Below are 15,485 nucleotides of genomic sequence, written 5' to 3'. Positions count from 1 at the left end.
CTTATTTATAATAACTATTTTAATAATTATAATTTCTTATAATAAGGCCTCTAGAAATGCAGAGATGGATAAATGCTTAATAAATACCGTGTTAATGGCAGGCACAAAATACTGGAAAGGAAGAGATACTTCTATTGAGACATTCAGTGGTATTTTAGGGGTGAATGATCTGATTAGGAGGCAAAATTTGTGCCATGTTTTATAGTTTGAATAGGATTTTGCCCGATGGAGAACAGCGAGGGTATGTGTGTATGTCTGTGTCTGGAGGTGCAAGGTCAGATTTCTCCCTTCTGTCAGTAACAAGAGCTTGAACAAAGAAAAGTGAGAGAGTTTGCTCAGGGCTCATTCGACACACTTGTGTCTGATGGGATTCTCGGGTAAGGAGGGGCAGGAGAACATACAGGGATAAGGTGTAATATAGTGAAAAAAAAAAACCGTCATGCATAAAATTCCAGACTAGCTGGGGAAGGCAAACTGGAAAGGCTGGATGACTTCCCAGAGGATGGAGGCTTTCAGAGGATGGGAGCTTGGCTGTAGAGCAAGCAGAGGCTGGAGCACCAAGTCGGAAAAGCTGGAGTTCATTTGACATTGAGCCAGGGATAAGGTGGTGAGGGTGTGGGAATGTGGTGTGTGTGTGTGTGTGTGTGTGTGTATACGTTATGGCTAAGCCTGCAAAACTTCTGAGTCTGACTTGACCACCTATGGGAGAAAGGGAACTAGTGAGCCTTTATATTGAGCCTCGTTTGGGGCAGAATCGAGTCAGTGTGCATGATATAAAGCGGTATAAAGGCATTAATCCCATAAAAACAGGCAGAAGAGATCATCAAACCCAACACTCCGTTTACCTGTAGCAATTAAAGTGTGCTAGCATCCAAAGAGGGAAGCTGGTGGGTTGAGTCTTGGTGAGGAATTTTCGCTTTTCCTGAAGGCCCAAGTCAAAATCAGGCAACCATGCTGAGCTCTGTCTTCATTCTTGCGGTTTTTTCCCTCCCAAAGGAAAGCATTTTGCCAACACAACCACTCCAAATAACTCTGTGTCTTTTCATCCTTTTTTCTTTTCACAGTTACAATTTTTTTTTCTAGCTCACCATACCCACGCACACACCCACACACACATGCACACACATTCACACACTCAAGTCGTGCTCTGTGCTAGTTAATCCATTTCTTTGCATATCCTGTGACATCAGACTGATAGGCTATGTGTGCGTGGAGAACCGCCACCTTGGGTCCCATCAATTGTACAGTTCATTGCCCACGGGCACAGTAGTGATCGTCTTTTTTACACGTGTCAAGTGTTACACGTGTCAAGTAGCGGTGAATGTCACACACCATATTAAGTAGGAAGTTAAAATTAAAACCAAGACAGAGGTGGCAAATGCCTTATCTCTCCATACAAAATCTCTGTGCGAGGAGACCACAGGCTACTCTTATTCCTGACTTTATCAAGCCTCAGCTACATCTTACCGACCTTACTTACAGAAAGAACGAAAGCAGAGCCGCTTCTCCAACTACAGAATTCATAAAATTAGGAAAATTATGCAACTGAAATTTCAGACTTCCTAACTTTTTTGTACTCACTGCCTTGTTATAATCATTGCCAAACCAGTGAGGTGATGAGGCATGGTGTCCCTCCTGGCATATATCTTTCGGTTTACTCAGCCTGCGAGGGGAGCTATTTGAATGTTTCTGTCATACAAAAAAAAATTAAATATTGTCATTGATGCTGTATGAAATGCGATTCTGTAAATTCTGTATAAAGACAATATTCTGTTACTGAGTCTGCCCCAATGCACTGATTCTGACACATAGCTGCAGGCAAGCTCTTAAACATTTTGGATTGTAAGTGTTTAAAAGTCTATTTCCATGAACCAGCATTGCTTTAAGAAGAAATGGATTTTACCCTGAGATTTCTGTGAGTTAAATCACTATCATGTTCACAATATTCCATTTCTAAATTGTCATTCTTAGGAAGTGAACACATGTTCAGCAGTATGGATGGTCTAAAGGAAAGACTTAAATGAACATCAGGAGAATTAGGAAATAGCTGTACTTTTAAAATATTAAGTTGTAATATGTTCCATGATTATAAATCCCTTGGGGCAAATGAATGCTCAAGTTGGAGTGATATTTAAGAGAAATGTCTTCAAGAATATTTGCCAAACAGATGTGCTAGGTAGTGCTAAGGTCTATTTACTTTCATTCATTTAAACAAGGATAGAGAGGAATGTACAAAAACAAATAAAAAAATGCACACAAACCTCCCCTCCACCAAACTTTAATTCCTTGTACTGCTCCCAAGATGTGAAATTTCCCATTTTGTCTCCATGATTAAGCAAAATATGAGAAGTTAGGCAATGCATTGTCAAACATACCCCTACTATGCCCAGTCCTGAGACGCCATACTGATGAAGAAGGATCAGCTTTTTCTACTATTCTTTTCAGTAGTCTGCATTTGTGGATCGATCAGAAATGGCCACTTACACACATCCAAACCAAGTGAAAAGCTCAGATTCCTTCACTGTTCTGTAAGAAAGAGTAAAAAACATAAAGAGTGCCAAAAAAAAAAAAAAAAAAAAGGGTCTGCAATGGGAATGTTTTCACTGGGTGTGATTTGGGGGCATAGGAAATGAAAGAGGCACGTCCTTTTTACGCCTTGGGGATAAGCTTGGGAAGAGATGTTCACAGCATATATACTGCCCACACAGCCTGGTAGAAAGAACCCACCGAAATGGCAGTTTGAGCGCCTCAATTCTGGTCCTAATGCTGATGCTGATCTTCTGAATGATTTTAACCAATACCTTGTTATTTTCGAGTACAAATTTCTTCATTCGTAAAATGATATATTTACATTAGATAACATCTCTTCCAATTTGAAAATATAAAGGCTATATACAACGTAGGCAGAAATACCAAAATTCTTGAGAGAAAACACTTTATCATTCCGTGAAAAATACAGCTAAGGAGGGGCGCCTGGGTGGCTCAGTTGGTTAAGCATCTGACTGTGGCTCAGGTGATGATCTCAAGTTTTGTGGGTTTGAGCCCTGACTTGGATTCTGTGCTGACAGTTCAGAGCCTGGAGCCTGCTTGGGATTCTGTCTCCCTCTCTCTCTGACCCCCCCTGCTCATTCACTGTCTCTCTCTGTCTCTCAAAACTAAATAAATGTAAAAAAAATTTTTTTTTAAATATTGCTAAGGAAAGGCAAAACATAACTTTGGAAAAGGAGGAGAAATGGATACATTTTGAGCATTTATTCTGTATATTGCACTCTATTAAATTCTTACTTATCTAACCTTATTTGATCCTGCCAACCCCCCATGAGATGTAGACACATTGTAGCTGTAATTTGCCCATATTATAAAGGTGAGTAAGCTGACACACATTCTCAGAATAATAACAGATATAATTCAGATAAAGCACTCTGCACACATGGAAATGGTTATGGGGAATATTGAAATAAAAGAAAAATAGATTGGGGACCACTTTTTATGGTAGATGATTATTAACCTGACGATTAAAGTTGGAAGCTTAAAACCTAAGGTTCCAATCATGGTTGTTTTGAGAACAACAAAATCTATTTATTTTTCCTTTAAATTTGTTTCTCAGATGCATTCAGTCGAACAGAATTAATCCCTACTTTTTGAAGGGGTTAGGGAACATTAGAACTCAATGCCTACATTTTGGTCTTGCTTTTAAAAGGCTTTTAAAAAGCCTCCAGTCAGGCAAGGCACATAAGCTAGGTCAAAAATCCTGAAAGTTTTTTTTTTTTTTTTTTTTTTTTTAAGTTTCTTTATTTTTGAGACAGAGCTTGAATGGGGGAGGTCAGAGAGAGAGGGAGCCACAGAATCAGAAGCAGGCTCCAGGCTCCGAGCTGTCAGCACAGAGCCCGACGCGGGGCTCAAACTCACAGACTGTGAGATCTTGACCTGAGCGGAAGTCGGTCGCTCAACCTACTGAGCCACCCAGGCGCCCCCAAAATCCTGAAAGTTTTAAGCTACTTATGCCAACAGATATTGGATCCCTTTCTCCATATTTTGGGACCACACATCCACACTCTTTGCCATGTAACTTTACAGTGCCTTTTCCTATGGGTGGGGTATACTTCCTGCTCCATTGATTTTGGGATGGGTGAAATGACATGCTTGGGTCAATGGAACGTGGATGGAAACACTAGTGTGCAATTTGTCAGCAGAAGCCCAAAGAAGCAGCCCGTGTTGCCACATTAATGCCCATGCTCCGGCAACCCATGCGTAAAAAAGCATTCAACAACAGCTGGTTCAGCCTATTCAACACCAGAGTGAAGGATGGGGGAGACCTGCACCCAAGAGGAAACCTGGAGCCTGGCCTCACCCAGCCCAACCCAGCCTAGATCAGTCAAGCTGTAGTCAACTCGCACTCCATGGACGTGAAAGTACGTGTTTATCGTAAGCCACTGAGATTTTGACATTCGTTACTTCTCAAAACATGACTAATGCAGTTCTCAAACCATTACTAGCAGGAGTCATTTTTTATCCTTTTAAAATTGCAGAATCTTGTAGAGTTGAGTCGGAAGAATTAATGTGTTGCTTTAACAAACTTCTTTGACTACACTTGTACAAATTAGATATTTAAAGATTTAAAGATCGTGCGATACCCTAGACTGGATCCTCATTCATCAAATGTTTCATAGATTAACTCATTACTTCTATTTCTCAGCGTGGTGAAAAATCTATTTTCTAATATTTAATAACAGGAAGATTAGATTTGTAAAGAAAGATTTGAACATACCCAGTGATAATAATTTAAAATTTTATTTCAGAATTAAGTGCCCGCCAAGGGACAATTTTTTGGAATTTGTAGTCAATAGTGTTAAAATGGAGAAATGCCATTTCTTATTTCAAAACTTATAAAATCATAACTGTACATACTGTGTATTGCACAAAATTAAAAAATAAAGATTTAAAAACACAACTTTTATCACAGATATATTTTAACTAATATTAAACAACTACCATTACTTTGTTGAATAAATCTGGGGTTTTCAATTAATAATGTCCTCCTTTGCTGTTATTTCAGGGTGGCCAAAATTTTATATATATATATATATATATATATATATATATATATAATGTAAAATTATAACATCATTATAATTAAATAACTTCACATTAATGTTATAACTTTAGATACCATAAATCTTACTAAATCTATATAAAGAAGACTATAGAAGGCTCAGCTGGCTTTCCTTCTATTTTTGCCATATAGACAAAATGTACTATACTGCCCTAAATAATGAGAGTTTTAATTTTGAATAGAGCATTTCAGTTTCAAAGGGCAAATAGTTACATAAACCTGATAGAGATCTTATTAAAATGCAGATTTTGAACTGGTAGGTTTACTGTAGAGACTAAGATTTCTGCTTCTCTAACAAGTTTCCAGATTATACTCATGCTTCAGTTCCATAAAACACATGTTGAGTAGCAAGGTCCTAAAATATTTCTTCGACCAAAAAAAAAAAAAAAAAGACAAAAACCAAAAACATAAATGAAAGACAGATGGCTTAAGTGGCATTGCACATACTGTGTATTGCACAAAATTAAAAAATAAAGATTTAAAAACATAACTTTTATCACAGATATATTTTAACTCATATTAAACAACTACCACTACTTTGTTGAATAAATCAGAAGTTTTCAATTAATAACGTCCTCCTTTGCTGTTGTTTCAGGGTGGCCAAAATTTTATATATATATAAAACTTTATATGTATATATATATATATATATATATACACACACACACAAATATATAATGTAAATGTTATATACACATATATACATAATCTAATATAAATGAATATATATGAATGAATATAAATAAAAATGTCTTAAATATTTATAGCATATTCTAACATGGCTGGAGGTAATAACTTTGTTATGTGAATTCCTGAGTTGGCTTTTTTTGTTTGTTCTACTGGTAAAGAGGAAAAGAAGGGACATAGAGTAGAAATAATAATCTTCTTATAGGAGGATAATCAATCCATGACGATTTTTTAACAGGAATTGTGATTTGAGTTGACAGAGGTGACATAGCTAAAGCCTCGCAAACCATGAGCAAATTAACTTCATTTTATTCCAGATTTGATCTGTATTGCATTATCTCTGGAAACCACTGCCAATTATAGAACCTCTCCCTGTATTTCTAACACCGTCCCGAGTAATTCCACCACGATGTGGTTTGCTCTCTGTCCCCAGAAACTTGAGAGTGTACACATGCTGTTTTCACCGAGTTCACACAGAAATATATGACTCTGAGTGTCATGTTCTACAAAAACAACAGCACCAAGCTCTCTTTTCCTTGGACTTTGGTAGCCCCTAAGCTGTCATTCTCTTCTTTATTTCCTTCTATGATCAAATGTTAGGTAACTATGGCTCTGCCTTGTGTACTGTTCTCTTTTCCTGCTATCCTTTGTTCCTCCGTGTGCTGCAACCTGGCTTCCATACAGAGATGTGACTAGAGTATATAATTAGAGACCACCTTAAGGTTTTATTGATAATTCAATAACATTCGAAGTCTTATTTCTCATATTCGTTGTATTTTCGGTCATTACCAATATCTTCCTTCTTGGGATTTATAGAGACTCTATTCAATTCCGTCTTGTTTCATCCTTTTTTGACACATGCTTCTTCTTTTCCATTCCTGTCATCTAACCAATCTGTGACAAAGACTCCCACATACAGGGGGAAAAAAAAATCTTTCACACTCTATGTCATAAGTTAAGTTATTCTACTTTTAGAAAGATAATCATTTTTTGAAGATTTTTATGTTATCCAGAGGCCATACTTGAAAGTATTATTATCCACATCCTATTTTAGAGATTAGCTGGCAGGGGTTGCATTCAGTCACGATTGGGTATGGAGCAAGGACAGATTCCGAAAGGGGCTTTGGCAGGGTTCAATCATCTACTTTCTAATATTATCCATGGAAATACAAGTTAGAAAAAGGCTAGCCAGAGACACTTTAAGCAATACACATATTTTTAAAAAAATAATAGTTGCTGTTAAAATTAAGGTAAAAAGTGGTGTAATATGTTGTATGTAGAAAAATATGTATGGGTTGACGTGGTGAAGACTGAATTTGTGATTTAGAGCCTCAGAAGTCTTCCTGCTGAGACTGTTGAGATGAGACACAAGGAAGAACACAATTTGGACTTTGACTTCTTTGGAATTTACTTGAAAGCAATGCAATTTTAGCATTTTTGTTTCTTCCCAAGAATTTGATAATGGGAAAGTGTTCATTCAAATTTGGGTCATGACTTTTATACATTGTATTAATGGAGTATATTACATTTCACTATGAATAAAATTGTAAAAACTCTAATGAACTATATTGAAAAATGCGCCTGCACGTAATTTGTGATGTGAAATGTAATATGTAATGAGTTTTTAGTCTTTTGTATCTTGGAATTTTCCAAGACTTTCTCCGGAACACGCTCTGTTTTTGTCTTAAATGTTCTCATTGATGATTCTTTGTTTTCAATGTTCTTCTTGGTCCTATTAATATAATGCTGGACACTTTCTTCTTATTATTTCATACCTTACAATTCTGAGAAGTTCTTCCCACAGTTTCTTAACCCCCGTACTCAAACATTAGCCCAAAATTTTAGAACACCAGAAAAGAGACTTTAAGTGGAATTAAATAGTGTTGTGTGTGTCTGCATATTTGTGTGTGTGTGTGTGAGAGAGAGAGAAAAGGAGGGAAAGCATGTTTGAGTGACTTTTATTTTCTCTATATGACTTCTGTATGTTCTATTCTTGTTTTCATAGATCCATAGTAATCAGAGAGAAATAATTCATGACACTGTAGAAGCGATGAATCTGCTATAAAGTTTCCATGTAAAGGGGCATTTGCACTTAAAACATACCAAAGATCAATACTTGGCTATTGGCTGAAAACTCTCAGAATTTCCTGTTTTGTGTAAAAACTATATCCTGTTAGGATATATTTTCTGGTCTAGCAAAGAGAAATACTCGTAGTTGTACATATTAAGCTGTTGCCAATCAATTGACCTTAGTGTGAATTATGTCATTAAATCCTTGCCAAAATAAATGACAGCTATGGGAACACCAATTTTTATTGACAATGGGAAAGGTGAGAGGAAAAAAGGTGGAGATAAAAAGACAAGATAGGACAAAAAAGCAAATAGGAAATGAAGCGAGATTTTAAATATCATATTTTAAAGTCCTTGATCTGTGAAAAGTATAATAGTATCTAACCTCACAGGTCCATCATGCTTCAGGTCAGTACATGCCTGGAAATAGGGACTGTGTCTTCTCTAAATGGGAACTGAACAATTTCAGATCTCCTGTAGGAGCTGATAAAATGCTCTATGCTGTCTTGGTAAAAATTAATGTCTGTTCTTGACCATAAAATCAATAGTTCAGCTTTAGGGAATGTTTTGAATCCAAGGAACTAGACATTAGTGAAGTATAAGTTTCTGAGTTTTGGCTAGTTTTTAGGGATCCTTGGAAGATAAAAATTTTAAAATTGGATTCCTTCCCACTATGCTTTCTTCACTAAAATATAAATATTTAATTAGTTGCTGAGGCCTCATTGAGTTTTCAGCACCTTTCCACTTTCCTTGAAAATTTTGGGAATCATGAAGCCATATTTTTAAAAGCTGCTGAGTAAAATGACTATTTGATAACCAATGCTGTCTTCTATTCATAAATTCATACGATTTGATCTATAATTAAGGTTGGACATTTTTAGGCGCCTTCAGTTCTTATAGTAGTTACTTCCTTGTTTTATTCAGCTACGGATGTTTGGTCTAGAGTAAAAAAAAACAAAACAAAAAAAAAACATATGGCCACTGAACACATATAGGAGAGAATAAATTGTCAGAAATATTTGAATGCTTAAAATTTTGAAAACAAAAATATTTAATGGGGTTAAAATGAGCAGAAAAGTCCTTTCCACATTGTACCTTGGAAACACCTTTTTGATTTATTGTGTCATTTAAATTTAACTGTTTGCTAACATCTGCTGCACCACTATTATTTTCTAAGCCCTCTAGTAGGGACTGAGGATTCAATATCATACGGGGTTTTCCTTTACGTATCTGCTGTCCCTTTTAGAAAATAAACATATAAATGCAAATTCAATCTGTCCATCATCCATTCATTTCCTCATCAAGTACTTACTGAGTACTCTTTTTATACCAAACATTGTTCTCAACTCCAGGGCATAACTGTGAGTAAGAGAGTAATGGCCCTTCCTTTTGGAGCCTTTATTTTAGTGTGAGAAATACCTAGTCAGTACACAAATAAATATACAAATAATTACGATAGGTGCTCTTAGGCCACAGGTAAAGGACCAAGACAGAGAATAGCATAAGTGAGTGGAGAGTGGAACTTCAGAAGATCTTTCTGAAAGGGTGACATTTCAGAGGACACGGTGACTAGATAGGTACAAAGTCTTGTGGACATCTAGTGGAGGACCATTTGTTCCATCCTGGGCAAGTCAGACAAGGCTTGCTACCTACCAGGATATGTCTGAGAGCCACATAAGAGTTAGCACCTCAAGGGGAGAAAAAAGCAATTGGGGAAGGAGAATGGTATGACTAAAGGCAGAGAAGGACTACTGAGTATGTCACAGGCTGTGCTGTTCATTTGGGAGGCCAGTGAGTAGCACAAGATGAGATTGCAGGGGGGTTTGGCAACCTTGTCATGGAGAATTTCGCAATAATTATAAGCAGAGTGTACTGTCATTGTTAGCTGTGACTCCTAGTATGAGCATGTGACATTTTTAATGTAACAAAGTTCCCATTTAGGGTGCAAATTTGTCTTGTCAGCTTCCTGTCATTGAATAACAAGGGGCATCGTCTTAAAACAAAGACTTGTGTGATTTTCTGAGCTTACAAGAAAGTGTATATTGAGGAGAGGTCATGTGGGACATGGGGATGGTAGGGATTGAGAACATATTTGATTTTTGAAAACACATAGCAAGCGTATTTTACGAGTCCTAATCAGATTGGAGCATCTACTTCAGGCATCCAAGGACAGAATGATGAGGGAGAGGCATCAAAGAAATGCCAACTCATTTCCTCTTCTGAGAGAAAGAGTCACCACAGTAACTTTATCTCTGTCACAAAAATTAGGTGTGCCAGTCAGAGTGATAGGTATTATTCTTCCTGCATTCATTTGTAGTGACTTTATAAGGTTAGTGATCTTTAAATTGAAGGCTGTGCACAATCTCTTCCTAGTTAAGCTTAGACACTTTCACCATCACGTTGCAAAGGTAACCTAATTAGTTGCAGGTCTGACAGGATGAGTCCTCTTATTGGCATTATTTTCCTTACGTGCTTTGAGGCATTCTGCCCTGAACTACAGTAGACATATTACTGAAACAAAAGAAGAAAAGAAGAAGCAAGAGAAAAAAGAGAACTGATCAGGACGAATTTGCTTTTGGTGCCCTTGTGCTCAGTAATTGCTTTGGTAAATTTCTTATTTGTATTAGCGTTCATATTACAACTGATAAATGGTGTTGACACTGCATAAAATGCTGGGTTTTGTGATGCTCAGGGCAAAATTTGTTTCATCTACAACACCCAGACCCCTTTCTTTTGCAGTAAAGCATTCTCACAGACTCATTTTTAAAGGTATTTCCAGTTTACATGCATTATTGCGTATTGCCTGAGACATGTATTCCTTATAGTTTCTACTGCTACAGTAGCCCCGCTATTTGCTCAAACTCTCATAGAAACTTGGTAGTGGAACTCGAATATAGCTGTTCTGATATTTAGTGCTTAATGCAGTAAGCTGTTTTTCTCTTATGACTAAGTAGAAAAAAATAAACATAATCAAATCTCTTTTCGATGATTGGAAATGTAAGATATTGTGTTCTAATTTCCATTCATGTAGTTTTCATTGACCAGTATTAGAACTTTATGAGATGTAGTGGGTTGAATTCTGTGCCTCAAAAAGATATGTTCAAGTTCTAACTTGCTGTACCCATGAATGTGACCTCATTTGTAAATAAGGTCTTTACAGATATAATTAAGTAAAGGTGAGATAACACAGGATAAGGATGAGCACTAAATCCAGGGACTGGATTTAGTCCTTTAAGTCCTTTAAGAGGAGAGAACACACAGAGACACACACAGGGAGGAAGGCCTATGTGAAGATGGAAACAGAGTTGAAGTGATACGGCTACAACCCAAGGAATGCCAAGAATTGCCAGCAACCACCAGAAGCTAGGAGAAAGACATGAAACAGATTCTTCCTCAGGGCCTCCAGAAGGAACCAACCTTGAGGACTAGGCTATGCTCGGATGATAAATATTCCCAGGCATAACACCCTTATACATATCCATTCAAAGTTGACTGGGTTCCATACTGCTTCACTTTCAATCCAAGATCTGGGATGAGGAAATAGCTAATTATCAAAAATTGCTCAACATCTCAGTAGATAGAAAAACAAAATGGTGACACATGTACTTTCTCTTAAAACATCTGCCCAGAAGTGATATATGTTGATTCCTCTCACATTTCTTTGGCTAGAGCATGTCACATGGGCCATCGTAACTTCAAGTGGGAGGTGGAATACAATTCTGCAGTATGCCAGGAAGAAGAAAAAACTGATGTATTTGCAAACAGCATTAATGATACTATATAGAAGTTTTAGTTTTTGTCCATTTCATACAGATAAACAAAGGCACAGAGAGCCTATGTAAATTGTTCAAGGCCATACAGGTATCAAAACTTGAAGTTAGGAAACAAATGCAGATAGCTTATGTCCAAAGCTTTTGAAGATGATGGACATATAACTTCATGACAAATTTTTGCCTATAATTTCAAGGGGTTCCTAGATGTCCATTCATCAACTCTGCCTAAGTCAAGAGTGGCCAAATTATACTATGGTAGGAAGCTACCACTCTCTGGTTGGATTGGCCTGAAACAACAACCCCTAATTTCTGTATGCTTCATTTGTCCATATGTTGGAAAGGGGTTCCTCTTATTATTGTCACTTAGGATCCCAGACTGAAGGAGCAGCCTCCCTCTCAAACATTCTGAACTGATACATGTGAAGGAAATACGCGTTCTGGGATGTTTCACACTGCCAATTTATGCTTGGTCTAGAAGACGTCTCTGCCACTTCCTTTTACAGGTCAGTAGCTAGAACTTATCACATGCCCTGACTCAGTCACATAGTGTCTTAATATAACTCTACTATATGCTCAGTAGAGGTAAGAACCAAAAATAATGGACAGAGAGTATTAATGATACCTACAGATCCCATCTGAGTTATTAGCTACATACATTACAATGAATTACAAAAATACTGACGTGGGGCGCCTGGGTGGCGCAGTCGGTTAAGCGTCCGACTTCAGCCAGGTCACGATCTCGCGCTCCGTGAGTTCGAGCCCCGCGTCAGGCTCTGGGCTGATGGCTCAGAGCCTGGAGCCTGTTTCCGATTCTGTGTCTCCCTCTCTCTCTGCCCCTCCCCCGTTCATGCTCTGTCTCTCTCTGTCCCAAAAATAAATAAACGTTGAAAAAAAAATTAAACAAAAATACTGACGTGATGTGGCTTTCCCACAGGGGTAGCATATATTTATGCAGAAATATCACACACATTTTTTTTTTTCAACGTTTATTTATTTTGGGGACAGAGAGAGACAGAGCATGAACGGGGGAGGGGCAGAGAGAGAGGGAGACACAGAATCGGAAACAGGCTCCAGGCTCTGAGCCATCAGCCCAGAGCCCGACGCGGGGCTCGAACCCACGGACCGCGAGATCGTGACCTGGCTGAAGTCGGACGCTTAACCGACTGCGCCACCCAGGCGCCCCTCACACACATTTTAAAAGAAGGTTTTAGCTTTTTATTTATCAAGTTGTTTTCAAATAAATCTTCACCTTAAAATAACATTTGTAATATCAAACCCTCCCTTTAACTCCAAATACTAGTTATCCATCCCATTACAACTTTTTTGGTTTCAATCAATAATCCTATTATTTTCCAAAAGGTACGTGACATTTTTGATGTATTTTGATTACTTGTCCATCACCTTTTTACTCTTCAACATGATCCCCACTGCAAATGCTGAATGCGAATTAAAATGGAATAGAGTTGGTTGTGGTTGTGTTTAAACAGAAAATTACTCTGGTCTGCAGGATGCCTGTAGGATACATTTAGCAGACAGGTGTAGCAGATGGTATGCAGTGGCTGTCCATCACTGAAATGGGATGGATTGACGATTAAGGTGGCAGGAGTGTGGGAGTCAGTATCTATTAACTTTCATTAAATATCACCCAACATAACACGCTGAGCTCTTCCATCAGCCATGTTCACTCCATTACTTTAAGGCACAATGTTTAAAGGTGAGAAACCCAATGATAAATGAAAAACTGCCTAAAAATATAGTTTTTACTTAAAATTGGCAGCCATCAAAAAAAAACCACACCAATGTTTTTGAGGTTTACTACCTCAAAAACACAAAAACAGGGGTGCCTGGGTGGCTCAGTTGATTAAGCATCCAACTCTTGAGTTCAGCTCAGGTCATGATGTTGAGGTCTTGAGATCAAGTGGAGCGTCAGGCTCCATGCTAATAGTATGGAGCCTGCTTGCGATTTTCCCTCTCTGCCCCTTCCCCACACATGCTCCCTCTCTCAAAATAAATAAATAAACTTAAAATAAAACCCAAAAAATGAAAACAAAAGAAACTAAAACAGTAAGAAACACAACTTCTCTGGTTCTCCCTCTCTTTCATTCTTCACATCAAATCAATCATCAATTGCTATGATTTCCCTTTACGATTCTTTTACTTTTGGATTCTCTTTCCTATTTCCACTATCATTTTAATATTTTGAATCTATGCTCCATTCCAAGAGGACTTTTGCAATAAATTTACAATATCTCTTCCTATCACCAAGCATATTTACTCTTTATCCGGCACAGATTAGTACATTTCTCCTTTTCTAAACATTTTCACAATTCCTTGTTCATACCACTGTTTCTCAGTGAGGGTGACTCTGAACCCTAAGAAGAGTTTTGAAATTTTGTGGGCAAGGTTTTGTTTTTCATAATCAAGGATCCTGGGGCCAAACTGCAACATGTAGGGCAGCTTGATATCACAAAGAATTCCCTGACATCTTGCATGATTTTCATCATTTGGTAAAAAATCTATTTAAAATTATATAAATCTAGAAACTAACTCTATTTTTCAAAAGAACATAAAGTATTTTATACATTTTTAAAAATGTTTATTTATTTTGAAAGAGAGAGAGAGCGTGGGCAGGGGAAGGCAGAGAGAGAGGGAGGCAGAGGATCTGAAGGGGGCTCCAGGCTCTGACTTAGCACAGAGCCCGACATGGGGTTCGAACTCATGAATGGTGAGATTATGACCCGAGCTGAAGTCAGACGCTCAACTGACTGAGCCACCTTGCTGCCCCAGTACTTTATACATTTTAATACATTTTAATACATTTTCTAAGATTTCACTAATAATTACTTCAAAAGAATACTGTCTTGGAGCTTGATGGAGAATTATTTAATATTTCTGAAAATCATATCACTAACCCTCATTGTACATGTAGTTTTTTAGACACAATAGTTAACACTTTATTACACATTTGTAACATTCATTCATGGTGATTCCGCATATAGATGCCATTGAACTTCATTATATACTCTATTGTAGACATGTCTAAGCATTTGTAGACCGAAATACATATTATTTTCTCATAAATCACTTTCCATATATGTTTTCCTTCATATTACATTGACTTTACATTTATATTTTTGATCTGTTTATAATTTACTTCAGAGTATTCATAAAGGTTTTATCACAGAATATTTGCTATAAAAATAGGTTTGTATCTAATACAGATGAGAAACTCCTTGAATACATGACACATTATTTTACTTGTCTTTTCTGGCCCCAAGAAATTTCCTTTTAGATCTTATATTCTACTATTTCTCAACATGTACACTCTATTTCTGCCAAATTGGTCGAATGCCTCTTCTCTGAGTAATCTTTAGCCCTGCCAGGAACACCTTCTCTTCCTTTTTCCTCTCTGTCAAAAGACTCCATTTTTCAAAGCCAGTCTTTCCTGATTGCCATGACTTTCAGTGAGAAATCTGTATCTTCAGTCTTCAGTACCATGCATTAGTCACTTAAATCATGCTGTGTATCTGTGTTTTTGTTTGTGTCTTCCAAATCAATTTTCAGGTTCTTGAAGAGTAAGATGTAGAAACCCCCTCTCAAACTTCTTTATCCTCCTCATTATGCCTAGCATTTTATATATATATATATATTTATGTAAATTATTTATATAAATATAAATATTTATATTTATATAAATAAATATAAATAATGTATATTATAAATATACATTATTTATAATTTATATAAATATATTATATATAATTATATATATTTATTTATAATATATTATATATAATTATGTATATTTATATATAATATATGAGACATAATTATATATTTAT

This window comes from Herpailurus yagouaroundi, unplaced genomic scaffold, assembly GCF_014898765.1.
Source record: "Herpailurus yagouaroundi ecotype Mexico unplaced genomic scaffold, PumYag 28, whole genome shotgun sequence".
Lineage (NCBI taxonomy): Eukaryota > Metazoa > Chordata > Mammalia > Carnivora > Felidae > Herpailurus > Herpailurus yagouaroundi.
The sequence above is the reverse complement of the archived record's forward strand: the minus strand, read 5'-3'. Positions refer to the sequence as shown.